We start from the raw sequence: 22,900 nt of genomic DNA on the forward strand, positions 1-22,900 counted from the left end.
CTGCAGCATTTTTTTCTGTAAACCTGGCAGTGCATTATGGTAAAATAGCTTTCTGCTGCACAGATGTCACTGCGTTAGACTTCAACAAGCTCTGATTTGGCAGATAGCTCTCTAGCCTTTGTCCCTAAAATGAATTTCGTAATGAAGGTTTTGAAGAAGCTTAGAGGGACATTCAGCAAAGAAAGGGTACTTGCCAGTCTCCTGTGGTATAGGAAATGTATTTAATGAGTAAACCAGCTGCATAACCATTGCTTGTGGTTATGATAGTCAGGATCATAAATAGAGGCCAGCATGTGTTCTATCAGTACCATGTATCCACCTTGTTAAAGGTCCACTGTCATCAGGGCTTCTGTTAAGGAGAAGACAGGACTTCTCATTAGGAGGAAAGCGTTCACATCCATGATACCAGTGAACTGCAAATCCCCCAGGAACGTTTCAAAAATACTGGATTTGAAGATTTTGAATGCTGAAATTGTCAGACAGAGACTTCCATGCACTGTTTAAATTCTTTTATTCTAGCCATTTTGAAAAGACTATGACTTATAGTTAATCTGAATCATATGGCTGTAGAACTGTCCTCATTTATTTAATCATGAAGGCAATGCAGTTCCAAAAACAATGTGAGGTGATGGTAATGCACCTTGAAAGGGGAAAAACCAGATAAAACCTAAAATTATGTTGGGTTTTGATTTTTTCAATATTAACATCTGCCCCAGGACCATCAAAAAGCTCGGACAGCAATAGAGCAGTGGGATATATCTTCCATTCCCCACTTCAACGTGTTTGTATTCACAACAGTTTTTTTTTGTGTAGGAAAACACTGAGCAAAGACAAGGTTCCCCTTTGTGAGTGAAAGGAAGTCAAGGGGGAATCAGTATCAGTGGTGGCTCAGAGGTAGCCCGTCTCACTTAATGAATCAGCAAGTTGTGGTTTCAAGACCCACTCCAGAGACTTGAGCACATAGTTCAGGCTGACACTCTAGCACAGCATGGAGGGAGTGCTAAATTGTCAAAGGTGCTGTTATGCACTAAATCAAAACCTTGTCTGCCCTCTCAGCAAGTTAAATGTATGTAATGTCTTTAACTAAATAACTATAATAAATTAAAAAATCACAACAGGAAGGCATTTGAAAAAGACATGATTGCTTCTGGACACTACAACAGCAATGACTTACATTTAAATAGCTCTTTTAATATAATAAGACACCCCAAGGCACTTCACAGGAACATTATCAAACAAAACTTTGTGCCAAGTCACAGGAAGATATATTAGGAGAGATAACCAAAAGCTTAGCCAAGGAGTAGGTCTTAAGGGGAATTTTAAAGGAGTAAAGAGGCAGTGAGCTTTAGAGAGCGAATTCCAGAGCTTGGGACCTTGACAGCTGAATGGTGGGGTGATATAAATCGGAGATGCGCAAGAGGCCAGAATTAGAAGAGTGCAGAAATCTCAGAGGGTTGTAGGGTTGGAAGAGGTTACAGAGATAAAGAAGGGTGGAGCCATGGAGAAATTTCAAAACGAGAATTCTAAAAATGAGGCTGAGCTGTACCACGGCCCAATTCATGTCAGTGATCACAGAGGTGTGTGGGAAATCTCTCTTGGGCATTATAATACAGCTGTTATCTAAATTCTTAATTTTCCTGATCAGCATGGGTTAAGCAGAGGTCACATTTTTTGAAGGTTTAATGCAAATGTGAATGTTATTTATACTCATTCACACACTGATACTGTGAAAAGAAAAACAAATGTTACGAGCAGGCGAGGAGGGGTGAACTGACCCCTCTCTTTGTCTCACTTTTGGATTGGCTATAACAGACTTTGAATTTGAAAAGGAGGTGATATTTCCAATTCAATATATATACTTAACTGTGTGTAGTGCTGTGTAAGAAATAAGCAAGCAAGGTTCCTTAGGTTAACAAGTTATTACTAAAACCCACTCATGTAAAGACGCAGAAATTATTAACAAAAGGTTTAAAATGTATAAATATGTCCAACTACCCACTAATGCAAAAACAACACACACACAATCAACCCCATAAGCATGAGCAAAAAAAATAAATAAAACTCTGCAGAGTTTCAGGTCTTAAGGCTTGGGCAAGTAAAAAGTAGTCAGAAAAAAAGAATTCACGGATTCTCCTGATGCTTGTTTACAAAGAACAAATAAAAGTACAGCACAGGAACAGGCCCTTCGGCCCTCCAAACCTGCGCTGATCATATTGCCCGTCAACTAAAACATTTTGCACTTCCGGGGTCCGTATCCCTATATTCTCATCCTATTCATGTATTTGTCAAGCTGCCTCTTAAACACCACTATCGTACCTGCTTCCACCACCTCCTCTGGCAGCAAATTCCAGACACTCACTACCCTCTGCGTAAAAAACTTGCCCCGCACCTCTCCTCTATAGTTTTCTCCTCTCACCTTAAATCTATGTCCCCTAGTAATTGACTCTTCCACCCTGGGAAAAAGCTTCTGACTATCTACTCTGTCCATGCCACTCATAATTTTGTAAACTTCTATCAAGTCTCCCCTCAATCTCCGTCGCTCTAGTGAGAACAATCCGAGTTTCTCCAACCTCTCCTTATAGCTAATAACCTCCAGACCAGGCAGCATCCTGGTAAACCTCCTCTGCACCCTCTCCAATGCCTCCATATCCTTCTGGTAATGTGGCGACCAGAATTGCACGCATTATTCCAAGTGTGACCTAACCAAGGTTCTATACAGCTGCAGCATGACTTCCCAGCTTTTATACTCAATACCCCTGCCAATGAAGGCAAGCATGCCATATGCCTTCCTGACTACCTTATCCACCTGCATTGCCACTTTCAGTGACCTGTGGACCTGTACACCCAGATCCCTCTGCCTGTCAATGCACTTAAGGGTTCTGCCATTTACTGTATAATTCCTGCCTGTATTAAACCTTCCAAAATGCAGTACCTCGCATTTGTCCGGATTAAACTCCATCTGCCATTTCTCCGCCCAAGTCTCCAACCGATCTATATCCCGTTGTATCCTTTGACAATCCTCTTCACTATCTGCAACTCCTCCAACTTTAGTGTTGTCTGCAAACTTACTAATTAGCCCAGTTACATTTTCCTCCAAATCATTTATGTATACTACAAACAGCAAAGGTCCCAGCACTGATCCCTGCGGAACTCCACTAGTCACAGCTCTCCATTCAGAAAAGCACCCTTCCACTGCTACCCTCTGTCTTCTATGACCAAGCCAATTCTGTATCCATCTTGCCAGCTCACCTCTGATCCCGTGCGATTTTACCTTCTGTACCAGTCTGCCATGAGGGACCTTGTCAAAGGCCTTACTGAAATCCATGTATATAACATCCACTGCCCTTCCATCGTTGATCATCTTTGTCATTTCCTCGAAAAACATGATCAAGTTAGTGAGACACGACCTCCTCTTCATAAAACCATGCTGCCTCTCACTATTACGCCCATTTGCTTCCAAATGATAGTAAATCCTGTCACTAAGAATCTTCTCCAATAATTTCCCTACCACTGACATAAGGCTCACCGGCCTGTAATTTCCTGGATTATCCCTGCTACCCTTCTTAAACAATGGAACAACATTGGCCATTCTCCAGTCCTCTGGGACCTCACCCATAGCCAGTGAGGATACAAAGATTTCTGTCAAGGCCCCAGCAATCTCCTCCCTTGCCTCCCTCAGTACTCTGGGGTAGATCCCATCTGGCCCTGGGGACTTATCCACCTTAATATTCTTCAAGACGCCTAACACCTCCTCTTTTTTGATCTCAACATGATCCAGGCTATCTACACACTCTTCCCTAGACAAATCGACCGCTAAATCCTTCTCTTTGGTGAATACTGTTGAGAAGTATTCATTTACTATCTCTCCCATTTCTTCTGGCTCCACACACAGATTCCCTCCTCTGTCCCTGAGTGGGCCTACCCTTTCCCTGGCTACCCTCTTGCTTTTTACATATGTATAAAAGGCCTTGGGATTTTCCTTGGGATTTTCCTTTTACAGATGAAGGGTCACTTTCCACAGTAGCTGCTGGTACTTGAGTTTTTCACTGGAGCAGTTGGTCTGCAGTTGTGGATGGTTGATTCCCTTTTCTCTTGGAGACAGTGGCGTTAGTTCCTCCTTTCAGGATTCTCGGTTTGCAGCAATAAGGACTTCTGGTGGGTTTTCAAATCACAAACAGCTCAGCTTTGATGAGGGAGGTTTCAGAGAAAGAGAGAGGAGGTTAAGGTTGTTTCTCCTTCTATCCCTGTGGCAATCTCTCTGACAGTTATTTCAGGTCTAGTATTGTGGTAGTGTATCAAGCGACACTCGACATGGAGATAGTTAAAGGCCCAAAAATAAAAACTTTATTCTAGCAGTATGCATACAGGGATACTGCTCAAGAGATACTGTTCAATGAACAAAGTTTGCTTTACATATTTATACATTTTCAATTGCGCTTATTACTCAGGTAATCCAGTCTGTCACAGAACCACAAACAGTACTAAACAATTACAGTATCGATGCCTAGACAAGTCTCTAGTTAAAATAAATGCTTCCTTTGTAAAGCTAATCAAGCTCCTGCTGCACCCACATTACAGTGACCTTGTCCCTTGTGAATGCAAACAGGCTCCCATTCACAGCAATTATCTCTCTGTAACGCTAAACGAGTCTCTACTTTACATACATTATCATGGTTATGTCTCTTTGTGTTAGCTAAACTGCTCAAGTCTCCTCTCCGGGTCTTGAACAGATTCTGAATTAAGCTTGAATTAAATATGTTATTAACCCTTTGAACGCCTCAGCCTTGTGTCACCTTTACCCTAAGCTCCCAGCCTGCTCAGTACCTATATACCCTTCCACATATCTGCCTAGTTGTCTAATTACTTTCTGTACTTATGTACCCCTACAATCCCCACTTTTGGTCCTTGGCCATGCCCAAGGGAACCACTATCACTGGTAGTTCTCAACCCTCGTCCCCGATTCCGATGGCCAGGCAGCAGGTAAGATTCGCGAGTTCCAATGAACCTATACAGTTATACTACATACTTCCCCAGAAGTCCCTGCCTATTTGACCACTGTCTCTGTGATAGTGCGCTCGCCAGCACACATTGGCGCTGCTGCTGGCCACGAGCCCCACTCTCAATAATGAGTCCAACCCAGGTTACCAACTGTACCACCACCAGCGCATGTGATATGATCCTGATTGTAGGGTATATTTCCACGTTGTTATCCCAGTCCCAAGTCTCTGCCACCACGGTTCTTTGGCCAATTTGACATCCTCCTCATGCTCTAACTGCTGCAGTTCATGGCAGATCTGGTAAAATCTTTTTACTGCCCCTTGGGCCTCCTTCTGTAATTCCACCAGCTGCTCTGATAACCAGGGAATGGATATCCCATCCTGTCCCAGATACCTTATCGGTTCGTTCTTAATATTGTCAGTCACATTTACCCGCTCCTTCCGCGGAGGCACACATTTGTTTTTGACACAAGTCCGATGGTTGCTGGGGCTTCCGGTCTGAAGCAGAAGCTCGTATCGTTGATGGGGCAGAGCATAGGACCATAGTAGAACAACCCTTCACTGGTGGTGACACAGTATCCTCCATGTCCGCGGTATGCTGTTTGGGTTGGCTCATGCTCTGCACTGGAAATTTCAATAGTACAATTCAAAGTTAAGTTAAATCTGCACATTGTTTTATTCCTACTACTACAGGGTGCGGGCAGACTACAGCATTCCCTCTCTCTCTACACCCTTGCAGTGAAATGCCCTTCATCTCCCTGCCTTCTTAAATTGCCCATGTAGGAGTAGAGTGGTACCTTAATAGTTTGCCTTCCAGTATGATCCCTATATTCTCTATCTCATATACAGGAACCCCGTTTCTCCATGTACCTTGAGAATCGCTACCACTATCCCCACTAGCCTCAGGTGTGGCATGACACAATGTGCTGTAGCTGGTAGACGCTCGTGAGCTCCCTGAGCATACAGGTGGCGCTACCCTTAGGCATCCACCCCCGCAAAGTTCTTCCTGTTGTCCAATCTGGCAGATCCCCATTGTGGAGCTGTTCCAGGCTGTGGCATGTCTCCTCCACTATCCATGACCCGTAAGCCATACATAGTCATCGCCTTTCAATCGGTACAGCGATATTCTCCACCAGTTGGAGGAGTTCATTGATGCTGTGCGCATGGCTTTCTAGGATGTGTATGCCTTTAGCACATATCAGCCAGACCCTTCCCGGTGGCTCCCAGTCTGCCACTCTGTGCATTGGCTGCAGTGTGGAGGTTAGGTGGACAAGTCTGTCACTTAGCCCGACTGTGTCCAAGGCATTGACAGTACCTTCCCCATACACGATCAAACATGTTGCATCGGTGGCAGTAGTGGCTTTATAATGCCTTGATACTAGTGTTTTATCCTGCCCTGGAAACCACTCTATTCAGCAATTTGTGGTAGAACTCCCTTGTTTTATCCCTGCACAATACTGAGAAGAAGAAGAAGAAGAAGGAGGAGAAAGAGAAGGAGAAGGAGAAGGAGAAGAAGGAGAAGAAGAAGAAGGAGTAGTAGTAGTAGTACCTGGGGCCCTGGCCATTGGAATATGTGTATTAGTTGTGGGCTTCTTCTCCCAGCACAGCACCACATGGGATAGTCTTGAATAAGCCCCCCGATTGTTGTCACACTGGGGCAGGTCAGGCCTGAGCCTTTTGTCGTAATGGTAGGTTGACAGACATTAAGGCCCCTTGTGATACAGAGGACAGCCACATACTCACCCACCATAATGGATTTTACAGCCAAGAGCCAAGGCCACGTGACCTCTCTCTAGTTTCAATCTGGGCTTATTTTAGCCACTGTCCCTAAGAGTTCCGTAGACTCTGCTTCTCCATAAAGCAGCTTCTGTCCTCCACAAAAGCAACATAGTGGCTGCTGTAGGCCAGTGACCTTTGCTTAGCAAAAGTTTTCTAAAAGTTCTGTATATAGCCCACCTGATGACGTTATAAAGTAATACATGTCCAGCCGATGGCATTATAAATAAATATTCCATATAACACATCTTCATAACACACGGGTAATTCATGAAGCACTGTGAAATTGCTCCTTGGAGTTTTCTGCATGGCTTCTGAAATCACTTTGCAATGTCAATCAGGGTGTAAAGTGTAGCTCTCTTCGTGAAATCCATAGCTCCCATAACCGTGGTCTCATGATAAGTATGCAACTTACAGAATAACTGGTATTCTCCTCATATTTGTTTTGAGCCAATATTTATTTGTTCAATAGTTATTCCTGCCTATATCATTTTATAACTTGCTGCTCATAAATAACTAAGCAACTAAATTAAGTTTAAATTCTGACAGTAAATCAGTTGATTCTTATTTATCTATGGGTTGTGCAGCTCCTGATCCATCGCTCTGTATGCTGCAATATTTTTCCAGCAAATTATGACAGACGTTATGGCCACTGGAGGACTGGGGAGCATATGGTCTAACTTCAGACGTTTGTCACCAGTATCGCAGTTTCAGTAAATTCCAGGTCGTCGTTGTCAAAGGCTGTTTGTATTTACTTTCCTATGGGCCATCCCCAAAATTGCCTCGGTGAATTCTGGAAGTACCTGCACCCACCTACAAATGCGCTTTGTAAAATTGGAGACAACAGAGAACAAAAACAAATTAAGAGATAATGGCATGTTAAAATAATTTGAACTAATGCTTTGTCCTGAAAATATAACTACATACATACTAAACAACGTAAGATCACGTTACTTATTTTTTCTTTCATGGGATGTGGGCATCACTGGCAAACCAGCAGTGTTGCCCTATCTCTAATTGCCCTTGAATTGAGTAGATTACTCAGTCATTTCAGAGGGCAGTTAAGAGACAAACATATTACCATGGGTCTGGAGTCACATATCAGCCAGACCAGATAAAGATGGCAAATTTCCTTCTCTAAAGGACATAGTGAACCAGGTGGGTTTTTAGCAACAATTGCAACAATTGATGATAGTTCCATGGTCACTGCTACTGAAACTAGATTCAATTCCAGATTTTATTAATTTAAATTTTAAATTCCATCAGCTGCCATAGTGGGATTTAAACCCATGCCCACAGCATTAGCCTGGGGTCTCTGGATTACTAGTCCAGTAACATTGCCACTACACCACTGTCTCTCCTTAAACTTACTACCTTTCAAACCAGCAGCCACACATGTATTCTGTCTTGCTATTTCAAATCTATTTTTGCAAAAGTGCCATCGGCAATGCAGCATGATTTGAAGATATTTTGCTCTCTGAATGCATAATCAATGTATCCATACAATGATTAGAAATGATACTGACTTCAAGTGTGCAACCAAGAACCCTGAAGCTAGCTTCACAGGCTCAGCATCAATGCATTTTATAAATACTGCCAGAGTGTAAGATCCTTCATTCATGTAGAAAATTAAAATATCCTGAACATAGGATACATGGCTGAGCATCAGTGATTTACCCAGAAATATACCATCAATGATATTAGGCCATGCAAGACAAACGTGATCTGTAAGATCCATATTATAAGTGGTTTATTTTTTACAAATTCAGAACCCCCTAAGCTGTGCAATTGTTTTATCATATCTGGAAGTTATGGTATTCTCATGCATCAGCCAATAAGATCATGTGATACAGTGATCTCCGGACTAATTGAGTGGCACACACATAGGAGACCATAATCCGTCACTGCCCACCATGTTGCCTCAGTAGTGTTAACAATATTGAAAGTGCAAACTGGTAAATGGTAATTCCAATAGCCCAAAACCCGCTTGCTCATTTCCCCTTCAAGAGGGCATGGCAAGTGTCACTACAGCATTTGTTGGTATTTTGTGTTTGAAATAGTCACACATTTAAATGATTGATTGCAAAATTACAAGGTAATTACAGTTAAAGAAGGAACCAGAGGCAAGATGAGGAGAAGGTTTTTTAAATGCAGCAAGTCATTATGATCAAGAATGTACTGCCTGAAAGAATGGTGGAAAGATTTACAATAGCAACCTTAGGAAGGGAATTAGAAATTTGCTTGAAAAGCCAAAAATGGCTAGGCAATGAGGAAAAAGAGGGGGAGCGGGACTAATTGAATATCACTTTCAAAAACTTGATACAGGCATGATGGGCCAATTGACCTTCCTCTGTGATCTAAGATTCTATGGGATAAAATTTTGTTCGTATACCATAACTTGTAGAGGTGCTATGGAGGCCTTGTTTGACTCTACTTGTGTTGTCTGCCATACGGGCTACTTTCTGTGTGACCCGTGTAGCATTCACTAAGGTTAAAGGTACTTGCAAGTGCATCCCCTATGGCACCAGAAGGCCAAGATCAGGCTCAACTGGCTGATGGGATGCCAGGATTCCAAATTTGGACAATGAATATCCAGGCAGCATCAGCATTATTTACCCAGTTAAATAAAAACAAGCATGAAGCTGCAAGACAGGCCTGCACTATTTAAAGGGGAAGGCACTATATTACAAGTAGTGTAATTTTTTTTGGAACTTTTTTGTTGCAAAGTTTCTGAAAGTACTCTGGATCGTTTTTGCCAATGTTGTGGTGAATTACTGGATTTTCCACAGAGTACTGCTGCACCACACGGGGGAACAGAAGAGTAGGTGACCTAACCACATAATGGCTGCAACAGGTATGGGGGTAGCAGTGGCGGTGTCTTTGGATCTACAATGTAACAGGGAGATGGATCTGAAGCAATGGAGATGATTGCTCTGCATGATGCCCTCTGACAACTCTTCCACACTCCTTGACAGTGACTGAAGTCTGTCTGACAGGTCAGGCAATGCACCCAGTATCTCGGTGTGCATCCCTACCAGCACTCTCCAGTATGTCACTCCATTAAAGTCTTTACCTGAGTTCTACGCAGTAATATTTGTCTGCCTTCTCATCATCTGAACCACCCTTAACCTCTGCCCTGCCTGAAGATTACTTCTGCCCCAGATAACTCACCATGTGTTGATCCCAACTTTGTACTAGCCTCTAAGGTACATGCAATGCCAATACCTTATTTGCTGGCTGCAAATATCAGATCAAATGACAGAGTATCTTCATCAGTCCTGTGCTGTTGCGACGTTTCCTCTTCCAGGACTCCTGTGGCTAGGCAGGCAGCAGTTCTTGGATCTCTGAAAGCAGAAGCTCAGAAGGGGAAAGTTATGGTGTGAAGGAAGGTAGACAGGGTGAGAAGCAAGAGCAGCTATAGCAACAAGAAGGAGCATAAGACAGGAACATGCCATCATCCTCAATGTTCCCAGTGAGGCTGAATGCTTCGGGCCCTTCACAGATCGCACCATGATGCAGAGAGCCATTCCCTCCTTTTTTTTTAATTCTCCCTTGAGTTGTGGACATTGCAGGCAAGGCCAGCATTTGTTGCTCATCCCTTGCTAGGTCATTTCAGAGTTAACCATTTTGGGATCATGTGTAGGCCAGACCAGGTAAGGAGGGTAGATTTCCTTCCCTAAAGGGCATTAGAGAGCCAGATGGGTTTTTTACAACAACTGATGATAGTTCACCATCACTGAGACTAACTCTGTATTTCAGATTTATTAACTGAATTCAAATTCCACTAGCTGCAATGGTGGGATGTGAACACACATCCCCAGATCATTAGCCTGGGTCTCTGGATTACTAATCCAGTGGCATTATATCTATGCCGCTGCCAATGCTTCCCCTCTATAGCGGGTTAGGAAATGCAGGCATCCTTGTCTCATACCAGTTCTGCTCTGCTGTCTTTAACTGTGTATCACCTCATCTGGCAAGAGACAGAGCAGAGTATGTGTGGGACAGTGTTTGGATGATGTGCCTGGCATAGTTGAATAACTGGAGGTATGTGGAAGCAGTGAGAGGCAAACGTGAGACTGGCAGCTTTGGTAGGTGTGAGGATGAGGTGAACTATCTGGATGTTAAGCGTGAGTCCTGAGTACCAGGGACTGCTGATGGGTAAGGAATGGGGTAGGGTGTATTGGGCAGCATAAGAGGCCATTGTTTTGTTGGGTATGAGATGTCACACGAAGATTACTTCACTGATGTTGACCACCCACATGAAGCCATTAGACATTTATGGCACTGCTGCCAGATTCTGCAGTCTGGGAGTTGATCTTCCTGGACATCTGCTCTGATTCCATTCTGAGGGTGAACTTTTTGATTCCCCTGGCTCCCACTAGTCTTAGGCGTCTCTCCTCTTGCCCACCTGCAACATAACTGCCTTGAGTACCACATTCATCACTATGAATCCCTCTTTCTGTCCTCATTGCGCTAATTTATATTGAAGCCATATTGAAGCAATAATTTTCCCAAAAATTGGGGCTAATCAAATTCCACCTCTCTAAAGAAAGAGGTTTGACCCATCTTAGATTACCTACAACGCTGGCATCTACTCGACAATGTGGGGAGTTACCTGCGTATGTCCGGTCCACAAAAAACAGGACAAATCCAACCCAGCCAATGACTGCCCATCAGTCTACTCTCAGTCATGAATAAAGTGATAGAAGGCATCAACAACAGAGCTGTCAAGCAGCACTTGCTTAGCAATAAGCTGCTCACTGATGCCCAGTTTGTGTTCCGCCAAGGCCACACAGCTCCTGACCTCATTACAGTCTTGGTTCAAACATGGACAAAAGAGTTGAATGCAGAGATGAGGTGAGAGTGACTGCACTGGACATCAAGGCAGCATTTGACCAAGTGTAGCATCAAGGATCCCTGGTAAAACTGGACTCAATAGGAATCAGGGGGAAAGCCTTCTGTTAGTTGGAGTCATACCTAACACAAAGGAAGGCGGTTGTGGTTGTTGGAGGTCAGTCATCTCAGTTCCAGGACATCACTGCAGGTGTTCCTCAAGGTAGTGTGTTGGGCGCAGCCACCTTCAGCTGCTTCATCAATGACCTTCCTTCCATCATAAGGTCAGAAGTGGGGATGTTCGCTGATGATTGCACAATATTCAGCACCATTCGCAACTCCTCAGATACTGAAGCAGTCCATGTCCAAATGCAGCAAGAACTGGACAACATCCAGGCTTAGGCTGACAAGCAGCAAGTAACTTTCACGCCACACAAGTGCCAGACGATGACCATCTCCAACAAGAATCTAACCCTCGGCCCTTGACATTCAATGGCATTACCATCACTGAATCCCCCTGGGGATCAACATATTGGGGGTTACAATTGACCAGAATCTGAACTGCACTAGCCATATAAATATGGTAGCTACAAGAGCAGGTCAGAGGCTAGGAATCCTGCGGTGAGCAACTCACCGCCTGACTCCCCAAAGTCTGTCCACCATCTACAAGGCACAAGTCAGGGGTGTAATAGAATACTCTCCACTGGTCTGGATGAGTGCAGCTCCAACAACACTCAAGAAACTCGACACCATCCAGGACAAAACAGCCCGCTTGATTGGCACCCCATCCACAAACATTCACTCCCCGCACCATCGATGCACAGCAGCAGCAGCAGTATATACCAAGATGCATAGCAGGAACTCACTAAGGCTCCTTAGACATCACCTTCCAAATCCATGACTGTTGCCATCTAGAAGGACAAGGGCAGCAGATAGATGAGAACACCACCACCTGCAAGTTCCCCTCCAAGCCACTCACCATCCTGACTTGGAACTATATCATCATTCCTTCACTGTTGCTGGGTAAAAACCCTGGAATTCCCTTCCTAACAGCACTGTGGGTGTACCTACGCCACATGGACTGCAGCAGTTCAAGAAGGCAGCTCGCCACGATCTTCACAAGGGCAATTAGGGATGGATAATAAATACTGGTCTAGCCACTCACGTCCACATCTATGAATGAATTTTTCAAAATTCTGTTAAGTAGAAATCTATGTTCCCCTATTGTGTCATACAATTATTTCTCAAATTATTTCAGGATTTTTACTCAAACTTCTTTAACTAGATGCCTATTCATGCATTGCTGTGAGAACGAATGTCCTGATTTAAGACTTAAATTTGTCTTTTACTATTTTGAAACTTATCTTACTGTCATTATTTGGTTAGATGTGTCTTTTTGGATTTACCTATCTTGTATTATTTATTAGCTTAGATTTCATGATCAGCAATAAACAAAGGGGACTTGCTATTCATTACACTTACACATGCCTGCAGCGTTTCTATGGGGTTTGCATTAGAAACTGTGGGGACTAGTGATCAAAAACAGCATGGTGCCCTCGACAGGGGATCTGGGACCTCTTGTGAATGAACAAGGAATGCCGCCCTCCTTAATTTATCAGTTTGCAGATTACAGTGTCTGAACCAGGAAGTACATTAGAATAGCTAATTTAATGCCAAATCATTTACAAAAAAAAGTGTAAGGAAGACAGGATTAAGACAGAGCAATAAAAGAAACAAAGAAAAAAGTTTAAAAGTATTCAATTTTTATTTTTTTTAATCTCCAACAATAATTACCATCTGAAAGAATGAGACACCGCACTTGTGAAAGTAGATTTTCAGTGCCATTTGGACTCATCACCATCATTAAAAATTCACTTCTACTTGAATGGATAAGCACTCTCTGGCATGTTTAGTGGGTATCTATCATGTAAGTACTGCATCTTCGTTGCCTGCATACATTTGAATGCTGAGTCTTTTGTTGAGATACCAGTATAACAAAGGTGGTGGGTGGGGGGGGCATGATGAATCAGACAACAACGTCCTGATTTCTGCATTTAACTGTGCATATGCGAACACCAGAGTTTGCTGCTTAATTTATTCCTTAATAATAGTGAGTGCTGGTAGCCTCACTGTTATTTCTACTGCAAAATACAGACCATTAATATCTTTATATACTTCACAGGATTATTTCTTAATCTTCTTTCAAGGCTGAAAAGCCAAAGCTTGGCTCACTAATCAGAGGTGAAAATGAGGAATCAGCCTCTTGTCCTGGAATAACTCACTTTTATCTTTACACATGATATTTTTCAAACTGTACAACAGTCCAAGTGTCAAAATTTATTGCAGTTAAAATAATTTCAGTAAATATTTCCAGGGTAAAGATGTTCCTGATGATCTCTGTAAAAATGTACCTCATTAAAACAAAACTGGCTGACTTTGCTGAGGCTGTGCATTATTAATGGCATTTTAGTGCCAAAAAATTACTATGGTTTTTCTTTATTAATTAATTGAATGGATGAATGAGGAAGATGAGATTTTATTCTTTGTCCAGGGATCGTATTTTCTTTTACTTTGGCCCCATTTAACTCAACTAGTTACCAACAACAATACATGGAGGATGCAGTATAACGTGGATAAGTGTGAAGTTATCCACTTCAGTAGGAAAAACAGAATTGAAGAGTATGGTTTAAATGGTGATAGATTGGGAAATGTTGATGTACAAAGGGACCCGGGTGTCCTTGTACACCAATCACTGAAAGCAATCATGCAAGTGCAGCAAGCAGTTAAGAAGGCAAATGGTATGTTGGCTTTCATTGTGAGCGGACTTGAGTACAGGAGCAAGGATGTCTTACTGCAGCTGTACAGGACCTTGGTGAGACCACACCTTGAATATTGAGTGCAGTTTTGGCCTCCTTACCTAAGAAAGGATATACTTGCCATAGAGGGAGTGTAGCGAAGGTTCACCAGACTGATTCCTGGGATGGCAGGATTGTAGTATGAGGAGAGATTGGATCGACAAGGCCTGTATTCACTGTATTTAGAAGAATGAGAGGGGATCTCATTGAAACGTATACATTTCTGACAGGAATGGACAGACTAGAGGCAGAGATCATATTTCCTCTGGCTGGGGGGGTGTCTAGAACAAGGGGTCACATACAGGGTAGGCCATTTAGGACTGAGATGAGGAGAAACTTCTTCACTCAGAGGGTGGTGAAACTGTGGAATTCTCTACCATAGAATATATTTGAGAAAGAAATAGATAGATTTCTAGACTCTAAAGGTGTCAAATGGTATGGGGAGAGAGTGGGAGTACGGTGTTGAGATAGAGGATCAGCCATGAATAGTTTGAATGGTGGAGCAGGCTCAAAGGGCCAAATGACCTACTCCTGCTGCTATTTTCTATGTTTCTATGCAACTAAAGAAACTCAGTGGCTGAATGTTGATTGGTTTCAAAGCTTGAACTTGTAACTGTCAGTATTTGACTCATGTTGTAGCCACTGTACGAACAAGTCATTCATTTCAAACATAATTACTAGCGCCTTTACAATGCACATTAATAGGTTTCTGAACCTGTTGTATACTGTATTGTTAAGGGTAACAAATTAGGCTTATAACTCCAAATTATAGAGACAAATTATGTTTGCAATCAACTCCTATTTACTATAGTGAAAGCGGAACCTTCTTTAAAATGTATGCTGCAATTTGGCCATTATGGGGTGTGGCCCTATTTATGATAGATCAAGCTTACAGGACAATTTTGGGCTTTATTTTTCTTCAGATGCTCCTGCTCTAGATTGTGGTGTTCCACTTAAATGACACCGATAAGATTTGGCACCGAACAGGGAGATAATTGCCTGCCATTCTAGTCAGCGTTTTTTCCTAACTTGCAAGTAGTGATGTTTCCTAAATATACTGCCAATGAATGCTGTCAAACTTCATTTGAGGATCAATAGGAGAGAAGCATTGATCATCAGCCATCGTTTTTCAGTTGATGAAGAGATTAGTGTAGCATTGTCAGACTCTGAGCTGTTCAATCTGGTTCTCTGTTTGCTATTTCAAATGATAAGTGTGACCTTGTTAGCATCTGGACTTATTTACATATTAAAAACCCCTTCAGAGCCTACAAGTGATGAATTATTGACAACAAATGAAATGTTTTGATAGTTAACGACACAAAGCGCGCTTAATGTTTTATGTGTTGCTTCCTAGCTAATTATGTAGATGACACATTTGTCAGACCTAGACTGCCATTATAAAACTGTTTCCAGAGGGTGGAAAAGTAGGTTATTCGTGGAGTAATTAACTAGAATGCTCAATGACCTGTGAGAGTTTAGAATGTCTGCCAATTCATGCATTGTTTTGCCACAGAAGCAGAGGAGTAATTAAATCCTGAATCATTCTGTTGCACTCAAGAGTTGTTTGTTAATAAATAGAGATGACATCGCTGATCTGGTGTTTGATATCGGGGACTTGACAGCGGCATGGAGCGAGTTCTGATTATCCTGAAGAACGTGTCAGCTGGGATTGATTTCCACTTTCTTGTTTTATGTAACAGTTCCTATAACATAGCTGACCCCAGCTAGCATTACCTTGTCATTTTACTTCATGAATTGGGGAAGATGAGCTGAATAGCTGGGTTCTGACCTTGAACCTGCCAAGGCAGTGAAGAAGCGCTCGTGATTTGTGTTTTATGTACTAAAACCTCTCCATGTCACTATTACAGAAATAAATTGTCATTGCAGTAATAAACCCTTGTGACTTCATTTTTATTTAAGCCTTTTGTGCTTATGTGGAAGCATTGGCCATTCTGATGATAGCTAAAATGTACCTGGTGGAAACGTGGCAACACATTAGCTCTTAACAATCTCAGATTCTCATTTCCTAAGACATTGTGATGAAATCAATTGATGAATTTACATTGGATATCAGGTCCGGCCGAAAGTGCAGAAATCAGTATACATTAAGTTGAACATGTAAGGGTGAGGATGTGAGTGCATGTAATGTGTTTTGAGGTGTTCATCTTTTTTTGTTTGGAAAGATATGAGAAATATTGTTAAGCTGGATATTTTGGGGGAAATTTGGATTAACAGTGAAGACAGTGGATACTGGATTGCTGTTTGGCCTGTCACATGGGTAAAAGCTTTGCAATTAAAACGATGTGCAAGTAAATGAATAGCATTGCATACATCAGACCCAGGAGTGCTCGGTCGCCATGAGATGCTAAATAGCACAATCTTCAGGTTTTTTTTATCGTGTCTCCCTCTGATCATACTTAATTGTTTTTGTTCTTATTTTATATGGCGCAGCACAAAGTAGCTGAACAGTGTTGCATTTCTTCTTGCTGCTTCGATCTTTTATTTTGTGGCCAGCCAGTAGTAAATTTAACCAAAGTGCCTCAGTAATTACAGGAACTATTGAAGGTGGAATTAAAAGAAAATGCATATAATGTAAGTTGGTAGCCTTTTATTATCAAATATGACTCAGTTAATCTAGGCAAGAAACAGATTATATTTGATCTTTCAGGGTGATTTATTCTGCATCCAAAATTGCCTATTGCAATCCTACCTGAGCTCAACGTAATTCCAAATTGACTTGATTCAAGTTTTCAAAAACTGTTGTTTGTAAAAGAATGCTAGCTTGATTTTTTTTTTAACAAGTTGCATCTTATTGTGGCCGTCAGATGTCCCAACGCTCTTAAAAACAATGAATTATGTTTGAAGTGCGGTCGCCGTTGTTGCGTAGGCAAGCACAACAGCTAATTTGAACATAGTAAGGTCCCATACAGTGAATGATATGTCCAGGAAGAAGCAAGCAGGAAATGATACAGCTGCTACCACCACAGGCAATAAATTCTTGGGTGATTGGATTCTGCAGCAAAGAGCAAGCAGGGTGGGGTAGAATAAAAACAAAATACTGCAGAAGCTGGAAATCTGAAATAAAAACAGAAAAACGCTGAAAATTCTCAGCAGGTATGGCAGCATCTGTGGAGACAACAACAGGGTTAACGGGCGGAATTTTCCGTACCTGATGGCGTCGGTCGCTATGACAGGCAGAACCACATCACTTTTAGGGGGGGTTCATGGGCAGGTCTCTACCCACCAGACCAGCCGTAAAGTGGGGGTGGCTTTTCAATGGCTGCAGGGCTAGGCCTTGTTTGGGGAAGGGGGAGAAGAGGCCTCAGGCAAGGGATGAGACTGCAGGGTGAGAGCTGTACTGGGGAAGGGCTGTATCCCAGGATGAGTGTGGGGGCACATGTTGACCTGTGCAATTTGCCTCAAGATGGTGTGGGCTGAGGAGGCAGTCTCCAGAGGAGATGAGGTCAGGTGGGGATGTGAGGGTGTGTGTGAGAGTGAGTGGTGATGTCCCTTGAGCTGGCAGTGAATGAGATGCCAGTGAGTGTGCGATATCTTTGTGAGTGTGTGAGTTTAAAGAGATGAGATGGTTGCCTAACACTGGTGGCATGGGCGAGATCATTCATCCTCATTCTGCACTGGATGGCCAACCTCTTCAGTGCAGCATTGGCACTGACCACCACTGCCACCATCTCCCAAGCTGCAGTGGTAAGATTGCTGGACCTCCCTCAGCCAGAGTGGGGTTGGAGGACACCCTGGTGGGCCTCTGAAAGACATTACAGTGACGGGTCACTGAACTCTTGCAGGCTTTCAGGGCCAGGTCTTCACTGGAGCAGTCCTGAGCTGTAAGCATTGAGAACTGTGTGCGTGGCTGCAGTTTAGGTATGGTGCCTGGAGTGAGGAAACGGTGTAGTAAAGGCATGGCGGGCAATTCAGAGACTGCCCACCAGCGAGATGGTGTGTTTCCTGTGGCTGCATAACTAACGAGGTGGGAATGAGATGAACAGCATGAAAAACAGCCACTTTGGCCGGCGGGTAAAATGTCCTTTTTCCAGCCTGCTACTGCACTTTGGGCAGAATTTTCCCAGATTTGCACTATGGGCAGAATTTTCCTGTTGGTGTGTGGGGCGAGCGCCCCAACGTCGCTGCGTGCCATCGCGATATTTTGGAAGGAGGGTGCGCTACGAGTTCAGATGCGCGCCCACCATTAATTAACGGGCCAGTTAAGGCCCTTGAGGCAGCAATTGATTTCGATTTTTCGCAGCCCGTGCGATCTTCAGCGCATCACACAGGCGGGTAGGAGATATTTGTATAAAGCTCATCAATGGGTGGGATAAGAGGGGTGGGTGAATGAGGTCACGAATGTGATCTTTCAGGTATTTAAGTGTGTAAGTTACTTATACTTGCCTGTGTGAGCAGGCATACTTCAAAACTCATACCAGCTGCTAGGACAGGAGTAAAAGCCTTGGTCAGGACTTCACAGTAAAGATCATTTCTGGGGCCTGCAGCTTTCAGGAAGCCTTCCCTTACCCTGGGAATGGGAGTTGTGCTCTCCACTGGAAGCACCTCCTCTGAGGAGGAAGGGAGGGCCAGAAGGGGGTGGAGGCCAGAAATCCACATTCAGCCTCCAGGGGACCCACCTTTGGGAGGAGAGGCACAGGCACAAGGGGTGGAGGGCCAACAGGAAGTGCAAGATGGAAGGGGCTGCAGGAGATGCTAATATCCTGCTGCTAGGGTATACTGGCGTCAAAGCTGCTACCTCAATATGTCTGAGGTCCAGTGCCATAGGAGACTCCGTCTCTCAAGGGAGACAGTCACCTTCATATGTCAGATGATAGGCCCTGAGATCTCTGCAAACTGTGTGGGTGGGCAACCCATGCCAGTGGCTCTAAAGGTCACAGCTGCCCTCAACTTCAATGCCTCCGGCTCTTTCCAGGGGTCGGTGGGTGATCTCTGCAGAGTCTCCCAATCAGCTGCCCACACTTGTGTCAAGCAGGTGACAGATGCTGTATTCAGGCGTGCATTGACTTTCATCCACTACCGCTGGGATGATGCCAGCCAGACAGAGCGAACCAGAAGCTTCGCGGCCTTTTCTGGCTTCCCCCACGTCCAGGGTGCAATAGACTGTACACATGTGGCCATCAAGGCGCCAGCAGGTGAGCCCAGTGCCTTCGTCAACAGGAAGGGCTTCCACTCCATGAACGTGCAGATAGTGTGTGAACACAGGATGCTGATTCTACAAGTCTGTGCAAGATACCCAGGCAGCTCCCACGACACCTACATCCTCAGACACTCCCAGGTGCCGGGGATCTTCAGTGCTCCATGCCGGCTGGATGGATGGCTGCTGGGTGACAAGGGCTATCCCCTCAGAAGGTGGCTCATGACGCCTCTCCACCATCCAAGAACAGAAGCTGAGCAGCGGTATAGCAGGAGCCACACCTCCACAAGGGCTGTGGTGGAGAGAACCATTGGTCTTCTCAAGATGTGCTTCCGATGCCTGGGCCGTTCAGGGGGCGCACTCCAGTACCCCCCAGATTGTGTGTCGCTGAAAGTGGTTGCGTGCTGTGCTCTCCACGATCTGGCCTTGGAAAGGGGCGACGCTGTGGACGAGGAAGATTGCTTAGGATGCACACGATGAGTCCAGCAGTGAGTCCAAGGATGAGCACGCACAGGGGAAATGCTGAAGGGGTAGGCGCTGTCCCAGGCATACTCCAGGGAGGCAGGGACACCCGGGAGGCTTTAATCCAAAGAACCTTCAGCTAGCACACCACAGAAGAACCTTCAACACACCCCAGGGCTGCAGGCTCCACACTGGATACCTGAGTGCTAAATCAGCCTGGCTACTAACATTAACTAAGGCCCTTGTCAATAAAGCTCAATGTCAAACAACTCGCTCATAACATCAAGGCTTCCCATCTACTTGCAGAAGTAAGGAATCACCCTGAGGCATGGCAACATGTCAAAATTTATTGAGTGAACAAATGTAACTTCATAAAGCAAAACAAAAACAGTGTTGGACATCACACCAAGTCTTCCACAAAGTACTATGGGCCAACATAAAAGCACCAGTGAGAAACCCGTGGTGTGCCTCAGGTGCCTTAAATTTACGCTTACGGATGCTACGTTTAGGTACTGTCCTCTTGTTGGCACTGGCATCTGAGGCAGCCTGCTGACTCTGCTGTTCTGTTGGCCCCGATGACCTTGGCGGACGTCCTCTGGCCCGTGGAGCCTTTGACGGCCCCGCCTGGGAGGAAGCAGCCAGTTCCACAGCTGGCATCTCCCCAGTCGCCATAGGCTCATCAGATGCCATGGTCACCGGTAGAGGGGTGGAGGAGCTGCTGCCCTCATCCGGAGCACCCTGAGAGGAACCCGCAGAGATGACAGGCAGCTGCTGCACCGACGTGAGGTCGCTTCGGACCTTCCTGCTCACTGTAGATCGATGGGCACCGAGCTGGCTTACTTGGTGCCCAAACCATCTCCCACACTGGCACTGACCAGCTGAGATGAATGCCGCTGTGAGGGCTTGCTGGTCCGAGCGCAACCCCAGAGGGACCTGATTGTTCACCTGGAGAAGCCTCTCCACGAGAGTTGCCACTCTCTCCATGGTGGAAGCATGGCACTCAGCCATGAGGTTCATTGCATTGGTGATGCTCCGCATGGACTCCTCCAGCACAGGCACCATGCCACACATAGCCTCATGTACCTCCGCCAGATCGTCCCGCATACCCTGATGCACTTCCAGTGTTCGCTGCCTCACGGACGACTCCAGAAGCACATGTACCTGGTCCCCAGGAGTCCTCCGGCTGCCGGCGCCCTGTGCGCTCTCTGTCTTTGCCCGCACCTCAAGCAAGTGTGAAGTGCCCTCACTGCCATGCCCATGGACACTAGCCAAATACCTAATTCCCACCGAGGTGCTAGTGTCTATGCTGGTGCCTGCCTGGCTGAGATGGTGTGATGCTGGTAAGTGGATTTGCTCTGGGGCTTCAGGGGTGAGAGATGCGCCCTCTACCTCCTCCTACCGGCCCTGCTCTGGTGATGCTGAAAGGAAGAGAAAGGACATTTGATTAGTTACAGTGCAGACAATGTCAACTTGCTCCCCTGGATCATTATGCGCTCATCCTTCCATAATCAATGGTCAACCCATGTTACTAACTTCAATCACTGAGCATTCAGCAGTGCCATGGCTCCTGTGACACACATGGTGACCTGAGTGCTCGCCAAACATACCTCCCCGTGGCACCCCAGCCTCACCACCACCAGTGGACCTAGGGGCATCGCCCTCCTCCAGATCCATGGCCAGCTGCGCGAAAGCCATTAGGATGGCCAACTGGGCCTGCCCTCCGCCAGTCCGCATTTGTTCAGAGGCATTGTGTGCAGTCTTCTCCTGAAAAGGAGAGAGGAGCATTGATTAGTCCACCCTGCACCGGAATTCCCATCGCATCCCTGGCAACCCAGCCAGAGTGGGACATTGCAGGGCTCCAGTTCTTTGTCATCCCACAGCTGCCACACACTCACCCAAAGAAGCTAGAGCTGCCCAAAATGCTGCGTCCTTCACATGTGGCACCACAAGGTGTCACTTTGCTAAGCAAGGAGGCACAAGCATTTGGAACGCAAAGACCAGCAGATGGATTGGTGCCCTGCCAACTGGATGCTCCCCTCCCAGCATCTTAGCCCCCTGACTTTGACATGCTTCGCAGTTCCAGCACTTTGCCTAGGTGCAGACCATTGACTTTCAACCCCATTCTATACTCTGGCTGTCAGTGTCACACATGCTGCGGATGCAGAACACATCCTAGCTCAACCCTCTCAGGGTGAACTGGACATGAACAATCTCTGCTGGCACACCCAGTGAGGGATACATGCTGTGAAGGATTCAATGCCGTTACTGTACTCCGAGTTGCCGGATGGGTGGGGTGGGGGGGTGGTGGCGTGTGGTTGGTAGGTGGGGGGAAAGGGTGATGGCTGTATTAAGTGACTTGAGGCAACATGGTATTCGCCCTTCCCGAGCACAGGAAATCGGGAAGTTGAATCTTTTGCTGCATTGGAGCCATGTGCGCCGTACCACATCATTGGAGCTAACACTCTTGTACTCTCGGTCACCTTCTCCCACACACGTTTGGTCAGGTGAGGAGGCCTCCACCTCCTGTCCCTCGGAAGACGGACCTCCCGCCGCACTGCCACCTCCTCCAGGAGGGCAGCTAGGCACTCGTCAGAGAAACGAAAACCGAGGGGCACACTGCTCCGCTGGCCTACCCTCCGGCCTGGCCTGCCCCGATGGCATACCCTCCGGCCTGGCCTGCCCCGATGGCCTACCCTCCGGCCTGGCCTGCCCCGATGGCCTACCCTCCGGCCTGGCCTGCCCCGATGGCCTACCCTCCGGCCTGGCCTGCCCCGCTGGCCTACCCTCTGGCCTGGCCTGCCCCGATGGCCTACCCTCTGGCC

General features: G+C 45.3%; 1 protein-coding gene across 1 annotated transcript in view; it reads left to right on the forward strand.

Moving 5' to 3' along the window:
• The window catches only part of arhgap15 (Rho GTPase activating protein 15), a 776,478-nt gene that overhangs the window by 121,716 nt on the left and 631,862 nt on the right, over window positions 1–22,900 (forward strand). The gene's annotated exons all lie outside the window — the stretch shown is intronic.

Source organism: Cetorhinus maximus, chromosome 11, assembly GCF_964194155.1.
Source record: "Cetorhinus maximus chromosome 11, sCetMax3.hap1.1, whole genome shotgun sequence".
NCBI classification, from domain to species: domain Eukaryota; kingdom Metazoa; phylum Chordata; class Chondrichthyes; order Lamniformes; family Cetorhinidae; genus Cetorhinus; species Cetorhinus maximus.